We start from the raw sequence: 8,923 nt of genomic DNA, 5'->3' as shown, positions 1-8,923 counted from the left end.
TGACAACCCAGCACCAGACCCAAGATTCTGGTCATCTGTGCTAATATTTCCCTATGTGCTTCAGTGTCACACGCTCCTGTGAAGTGCCTTGGATATTTTATTACATTAAAGGCAAATACTACTTATGACTCAAGAAAAACTGAACACAGCGCTGTACAGAACATTTGTTTCCTCCTTCTCAATTCCATAATGGTGCACACAGGAAGTTGAGATCTAACAGTTTTCTAGATGATTAGATTAGATTAGATTAGATTAGTTACAGTGTGGAAACAAGCCCTTCGGCCCAACAAGTCCACACCGACCCACTGAAGCGCGACCCACCCAGACCCATTCCTCTACATTTACCCCTTCACCTAACACTACGGGCAATTTAGCATGGCCAATTCACCTAACCTGCACATTTTTGGATTGTGGGAGGAAACTGGAGCACCCGGAGGAAACCCACGCAAACACGGGGAGATATGGTATTGGAAGTGATTAAATCAGAATCTGTAGTCATGATTCAACCTCCATTTTAATATCATAAATGTGTTTATTTTTCATTTTAAATTAATATTTATAGTGGAACATAATATTGTAATGCCAATAAAGTAATTTAACAGCACAGCTGTTCTAAAATTTTAAATCTTTATTGGAGACAGCAAGGCCATGGGATTCATTTTAGATTGCTACAACTGAGCTGACCAAAACCTAAAAGGTCAAATGGTCTTGTCAGCTTCTATGATTCTGTTGTAATTTCCTGCTTGCAAATTGTAATTGGATGCTTTCTGAGGATGATTACCTGCTGTAGGAACAGGAATATTCAATCTCTTGAACCTGCTGTCATTCACCGGATCAAGGCCAATCTATCACTTTTTGTCACTCCATCCAGCTGCCTTGGCTCCACGTCGTTTTAACTCCTGCTTGTCAATTTTAAATGTCTATGTGAACTTGAATTCTCTTTTTTTGTAAGAGAGAGTTGTACTCTTACCCAATCCTCTGTTCAAAGTTTCCTAACTTCTGTTTTCAATAGACAAGTTCTGATTTCAAATTTTTGCCGTCTAGCTCTAAATCACCATCAGAAAATGTTCCTTCCTTTCTGCTTTGGAAATTCCTTTCAACATCCTGAAATGCCCAATCAGTCACCTTCTTTATTCTAGGGAACTGAAACCTAGTTTTGTAATTGCCTCTTGCCTGGGAATTGTGGAACTGAAAGAAAGGAGGGTTGGTTCTAATAAAGGAAACTGTTTGGGTTAATTAAGGAAATTCAGAATGTACTTTTCTGGAACTCAATAAATGGCTGTGTAACTACAAGCCAAAGCTTCAAGTTTGTGAGACAATATTCATTATGGGCTGTGAATGTTCAATAGCTTTAATATCCATTACAGCCAAATGCAGGCCACCCCACATTTTAACAATTTAATAATGAAGTGACAGTTCAGTAAATCAATTACTAACACCTGAGCCAACAGCTGTCTGTTTAACTCAGTCCCTGTCCAGTTACCTTATACTAGTGGTGGCACCATAAGAAAGATAAAATTGCCCTTAAATGGAAGCCAGTTGTATTGTGGCTGATAGGCCCATTGTTCTGGATATCCTTGTCCACACATTGCAGTCTGAAGAGCGGCGACTTATTACTGAGGAGCAGTGCATTTTGGATTTACTTCTCAAATAACACTTTTTCAAAGCAGACCATCAGAGAAATAGGAAGTGCAGCGTAATAACTCAGAAATGGACACTGGAAAGGAGCATCTTTGATTGCTGAACATCAAAATAAAGCTACTACTCATTGTGTACCCATCCCATTTACATTTTCATTATTCCGATATGTTATCACGGCTTTCCCAGCACCAAATCACTATTTTTTTTTTGTTTTTAACTGTCAGCATCACCAGTAGATCACCAATGTAGCCAAGTGGATATTTATAAACAAAACCGATTACAGGTGAAGAACTGAAGTCTTGATCAGAAGCTAGCAGCATTGGTCAGTATGGGGATTGAACCTATGACCATGATATTATTAGCATCAGGCTGTAACCATGAACTAAATGCTGATAGCACCTAGGTCTGTTTAAATTTTCTTTATATCCAGAACTGTTACTACATACAATCACCACCAAATCACTCTGGCTCTCTTTTTTTTGTTTTTAACTTTTCACCACTACCAGTAATCACCCATGTAGTCAATTAAATATTTACAAGCAAAGCCCATTATGAGCAATATAAACCATCAAAAACAAGGATGAGCTTAGGAAGGGGCTTGGGTCTGTTTTATATTTTCCTGAATCAACTTGATCATGGATGTTATTAAACACCAATGGAGCAGGTGGGACTTGAACCCAGGCATCTTGGCTCAAATGTAGGGACACCACCCTTGTACCATTAATGATTTAATCACTGACTCCTGTTCTCATCCCCAACTGGAAAAATTATTCAATTTTGCTTCCAATTTCCAGTATTCTCTCACTTTAATTTGGCCCATCTCTGACAGTCCCTGTGTCTCCATCGACTTCTCTCTATTTTGGAGGATGGCCTTTCTACTAATACTTGTTATGAGTCCATTGGTTCTCCAGTAACCTTGGTGACAATTCATAAGCTGCTTCCTGTAAAACACTATTCCATTCCCTCTGATTCTCAGTCTCCACTGTATCTGTTCTGCTACCTTCCACAATGGTGGCTCTGACATTTCCTCCAATTTCTTGATCAAGAAAACCTCCCCCCTTCCACACACACAGTGGTGGACAGGACCCTTAGCTGTGTCTGACCCATTTCCTGCAATTCTGCCCTCACCCAATCCCTACCTCCCTCCCATAACTATGCTAGGGCTCCCCCTGCCCTCACTTTCTAATTTACTAGCCTGTTTTCAAAGCATCATCCTGTGCCAGTTTGTCTACCTCCAGCATGATGCTGCTACCAAACACATCTTTCTTTCCCTCCCTTCCTGCCAGCACCATTGTTTCATCTGTGATAGCTTAATCTACTATACTATCACACCCACCTTCTCATGTGTTCAAATTAAGTGTAATGAAGAAGTCTTACCTCTTCTCTCCTAACACCCCAAGGTTTCAAACACTCCTTTCAGGTGAGTCTGTGATTCACTTGTATCTCTTTAAATCTAGTCTGCTGTATTCATTGCTCTCCAATGAGGTCCCCTCTACACTGGGGATACCAAATGCAGTCTGTGTGACCACCTTGTGGAACACCTCAGTTCGCAAACATTATATTCACTTTGTTTTTTTTTTGACATTTCATTACCATATTTCATAAGCACATTTCTGTCCGAGGGTCTGTGAAGATCAATGCAAGTTGGAGCAACAGCACCTCATTTTCTGCTTGGGCACTTTACAGCTTTCAGGACCAACCCTGCTAATCTCTATGCTGAGGAATGGTCACTCAATCCATAACATTAACTCTGATTTCTCTCCGTAGACCTGCTGAGCTTTTCCGAGAAAGCAAAGACTGCAGATGCTGGAGAGTCAGAGTCACATTCCTGATGAAGTGCTTTTGCCTGAAACATCAACTTTCCTGCTCTTCCGATGCTGCCTGTCCTGCTGTGCTTTTCCAGTGCCACTCTTTTCAACTGCTGAGCTTTTCCAGAAATTTCTGTTTTTGTAACCTTGATACTTATTGCTCATCACATATTAACATTGCTAAATAATCCTAAGTACGTGAAAAATTATGCTGGTGACCAATTTAGGATTGTCATTTAGGTTCACTGTGTGGTACCTTTGTGTCTACTGGAAGCCATCTTCATTAATCCATTGGGCCCTGTTCCTTTTGCAGATAGACTATGTGTACACTTCCTATTTCAACTCAGCAAAATTGGTCATTGGTTTATTTCTCAGAGTCAACCTGCCTGGCAGGTAATTGTCAATCATTTAATTAGTGCATTCTCCATGGCGATATTTCTCCCAATCAAATACCACTTACCAACAAAACAGCACTTCTGTTATAGATTATGAATGTTGGTTTTCCTCTTAAACTAGTGTTTTTTTCTCCTGAATCATCCTGACAGATGAAAGAAAAAAACACTTTGGAATCTTTATTTAGCAATATTCAAGTTCTGTATTACTGAATGACAATTAATAGGCTATCAATTACTGCAATTTACTTCAAATCTTATTCACATATAACAATATAGGTTACCAAAGATAGTATGGTTTGCTTTGAATCTTGTTCTGCTTTAAAGTGCAGAATCTTGTGGCTTAATTCTTCTAATAAATGACACAGATTTTGAATTTTTTTTAAAGGTCCTGGTCTTCACTATAAAACAAGATATGGTACATTTATCTATTTACTCAGGAATTGAGTGAAATCACAATATGTTTTTATAACTGTTTTTGATACAGTCCCTTTAATGAAACATGTATATCGCATCATGGGGAGAAGAACATTCTTCAGGAAATTCTACAAACAATGAGTTAATGTCATTGTCCTGGGGAAATTTGACATAGAGATATCTGGGTGTTCAGGTCCATTGTTCCCTGAAGGTGGCAACACAGGTCAATAAAGTGGTCAAGAAGGCATATGGCATGCTTTCCTTCAATAGACGGGGTATTGAGTACAAGAGTCGGTGGGTTATGTTACAGTTGTATAGGACTTTGTTTGGCCACATTTGGAATACTGCATACAGTTCTGGTCGCCACATTAACAAAACGATGTGGGTGCTTTGGAGAGTGCGCAGAGGAGGTTCACCAGGATGTTGCTGGTATAGAGGGCACTAACTATGAAGAGAGGTTGAGTAGATTAGGATTATTTTTATTAGAAAGACGGAGGTTGGGGGGGGGGGGGACCTGATTGAGATCTACAAAATCATGATATGTATAGACAAGGTGGAGAGCAAGAAACTTTTTCCCAGAGTAGGGGACTTAATTACTAGGGGTCATGAGTTCAAAGTGAGAGGGGAAAAGTTTAAGAAAGATATGCGTGGAAAGTTCTTTATGCAGAATCTTGTGCAGAGGGTGGTGTGGGCTTGGAACGTTTCCAGCGGAGGTGGTAGGGGCGGGAACAATAGCATCATTTAAGATGTGTCTAGACAGATCCATGACTGGGCGGGGAGCAGAGGGATACAGAGCTTTAGAAAATATACGACAGGTTTAGAGCGAGGATCTGGATCGGCGCAGGCTTGGAGGGCCCAAGGACCTGTTCTTGTGCTGTAATTTTCTTCGTCCTTTTTTTTGTCAATAAGACTAAGGCAATAAACAATCGGATCCAATCTCCAGACTGAGGTTGGTCAATCTTGCTGGTCCTTTGATTAAAATTCAATTGGTTTCTGATACTAAACACATTCAGCAGAATTCACTGGGATTTGTGTCAATGACTGTGACATTACACCACCACCACCCCACACACATTGTACCAACTTCCTATTCCTTTCACCCTCCCCCTATCTATGTAACCCCTCAGATAGACAGCCAGAGGGGGACACAAGCAGCCAGCATCTCTCAGGTGACAGTGACCTCATTTGTGGCCCTTGATGACTGAACTAAATAAATAATCCTGTAAGAAAGGTGAAAGTGGCCCCAAAACATTTTTCGGCTGTCTAAAGACTGGAAGCATTATTATTCTACTATGTATACTGATCCTTGTTGGACTGGACTCTACAATTATGCAGTAAAATACATCTCAGGGCATCTGAAATTGATAATAGTCACATTACTTCATGTGATTTAAAATAAAGCTGTGAGGTGTTGGAGGTTCAGGACCTAGGAACCAGAGGTGTGATTTACAACAAATTGCACGTATGTATCATCTTGTAATAGCCCACAGCACTTTGTGGGGCGTGATCAAACAAGAAATAATGCCATGCAAAAGGACATCCGAAAAACAGTTGATCAGAATCTGGTCATAGTAGTTATTTTAAAAAAATATTTGTCCATGGGATGTGGACACAGACAAATAGCTAGGCAGCATTTATTACCCAGAGGGCAGATAAGAATCTGCCACATTGCTGAGGGTCTGGAGTCACATGAAGGCCAGACCAGGTAAGGATGGCAGATTTCCTTTCCTAAAGGGCATTAGTGAAACACATGGGGTTTATTACAATTAACAATGGTTACATCAGCCCAGCTTTTTGCTGATTTCAAATTGTACCATCGGTCATCATAGGATTTGAACCAATAGCCAACCTGGGACTCTGGATTACGAGTCCAATGATATTACGTTTTCAAGTTTTTAAACAAATTTTTAAAAATTACAGCACGCTTGTAATCCAAATGTTTCTTTAATATACATTTCTTAAATCACAAATTAGTAAAATTACATACAATAGATATAAGATCATTATCTAAAACACAATTTCTCTCCAGAGTTTTTGCTTAATCTATGTTTTGCAGAATTTGTTATTTCAGATTTCCAGCATCTGTAGAATTTTGCATTTATTTTAATGTATACAAGACTCAGTCCTGACACAAATCTGTATTCACTCAGTGCAGAGGCTGAAGGGTTCTATCACATCTGAAAATATTACAAAAGACAGATGAATTGAGCAAGCAACATTATCAGTCAGATCTGCTCCAAAATGTTCGTTCCTCCAAGTTGTTTATGTAAGAGGGCAATCCTTGTATAGCCAATTGCAAAATGTATAAAAACATTCAAGATGTTTTGCGAGACATTGCAGAGTCTCAGATTAAAAAAAATCACCCTCGGAGTTAAACTGTAGAATAGTTTTGGAACTCAGAAACTTGCGCAATGAATTTTGAAAAAACCGAAACACATTTTCTCAGTAAACTCCCATTTAATTCCAAGCAAATAGTATCCACCAGACAGTAAACTGTCCAAGGTTTATAACCAGGTTTGTGCACCAGATGCATCCTTCATCCCCCAAATAATCTTCTGATCAATAAAAGCCAGTGCAAGGGTCTAAGACCAATGACTGGAATGATAGGAAGCCCCATCACGGTTAAAGAAAGTTATCACGGTGTCATTAATGTAAATACAAACTACCAATACCTTGGCCTAACAGGGTACATTTTTAAAAGTAGATTCAAACATTGACTCATAGCAGCACTTTGTGATTCACTTGGTATATATGATTCTGAAAGGCTCCCAGTGCCCTAGTTTGTATAGCCAGGTTATTGATTGATGCTTGAGTGTCCTGGAAGGGGAAGGGGTGGAGGTGTTGTTGGTGTGAGCAAAAGAATAGGAGTCATTTCCATTTTTGCTCGACCGCCATCCAGTGACTGCTGTTGTGTACTTCTGTGAAGATTGGCCAAGGACAGGACCCAGCTTAGCTGTGATGCCACTTTGTGTTGTGCAGCCTGCTAACAATTATTGCTTTTATACCTGGAAAATGGGTAGTGTAGTGAGGGGCTACAAGAATCTGAGGAACTGGCCCCGCACAGGAGTACAACTTATCTGGACAACTGAAATTTTAGCTGTTGTGTTCATCCACCGCAGGAGCCAGTTGGATAAAAGTATCAAAGTTAGTCCAAGAGGAAAGGTGGAATGGAAGGATGTGCTGAAAGGGTGGAACATAAACAATGATTATAGCCCTGTGGTGGTGAATGGGCTATTTATTTATGAGAAATAAAAGATAATTGTGGGCTCCAGGACTCAATGATGCCTGCCCTCCAATTCACACTGATGGTATCATTTGGCATACATCTTTGTATTTTGCTCACGGTTATTTTTATTATTTTGCTACTGCTTACATTAATGATCTGATTTGCAGGCTGTGAAATTCGACATTGCTTTTGATTGTTTAAAATTTTCCCAGCACCTCAGAGTCCGCTTTGAGTTTGGAGCTGTTTTTCCAGGAATATCTATGTCTGGAATGCCTGAGACTGCAGGCGGGTGGAGGGGTGATGTTGGTTAGAGTAACCAGTTAGAATTCACCCCACATCTTCAGTTTCTTACTGGCTTCCTCCCAAATAAAAACCACCCTGAGCACTTTGCGAATTAAGAAATTAAAGAACATCTGAAAACAAAACCCTGTCTCTAATTCCCTTTCATTATTCACACATAACAATGGAGAATAGAAACCCTGAGACTTGCAACAACTATGTAGACACGTGTAGGAATGCAGGCTCCTCCCGGGTTGTTACTCATGGCTTGAAAGCTGTCTGGCAAGTTTAATGGGTTAGGTTACATGTAACAGATCTCATGTCATAAAACTTCAGCAACTAAGTGGAGTCGGTGACAGGTCTGTTTTGTGGTTATTTTGGGAAGCAACAGATAATTAACATTGAAAGTGGACTACTCAATAAAAGATCAAACAATAAAACAGCTTTTCATAATGTAGTCAAAATCATCAAATATTGATTTTGCTTTTCACTATTTTCTGCTTTTTAGACTTTAGAAATCTCTGACACATGCATTGAACAGTGTATAAAGATGGAGGTAAAATTTGAATTGAATCCTTTTGTGCAGCATTTCATTACCTTGTTATTAAATGTACAGGAGAAAGTGAGGGCTGCAGATGCTGGAGATCAGAGCTGAAAATGTGTTGCTGGAAAAGCGCAGCAGGTCAGGCAGCATCCAAGGAACAGGAGAATCGACGTTTCGGGCAAAAGCCCTTCTTCAGGAATGAGGAAAGTGTGTCCAGTAGGCTAAGATAAAAGGTAGGGAGGAGGGACTTGGGGGAGGGGTTTTGGAAATGCGATAGGTGGAGGGAAGTCAAGGTGAGGGTGATAGGCCGGAGTGGGGTGGGGGCGGAGAGGTCAGGAAGATGATTGCAGGTTAGGAAGGCGGTGCTGAGTTCGAGGGATTTGACTGAGACAAGGTGGGGGGAGGGGAAATGAGGAAACTGGAGAAATCTGAACTCAGATTTCTCCAGTTTCCTCATTTCCCCTCCCCCCACCATGTCTCAGCACCGCCTTCCTTACCTGCAATCTTCTTCCTGACCTCTCCGCCCCCACCCCACTCCGGCCTATCACCCTCACCTTGACCTCCCTCCACCTATCGCATTTCCAAAGCCCCTCCCCCAAGTCCCTCCTCCCTACCT

This window comes from Chiloscyllium plagiosum, chromosome 36 (genome assembly GCF_004010195.1).
Source record: "Chiloscyllium plagiosum isolate BGI_BamShark_2017 chromosome 36, ASM401019v2, whole genome shotgun sequence".
NCBI lineage: Eukaryota > Metazoa > Chordata > Chondrichthyes > Orectolobiformes > Hemiscylliidae > Chiloscyllium > Chiloscyllium plagiosum.
This window is presented reverse-complemented; position numbering follows the sequence as displayed.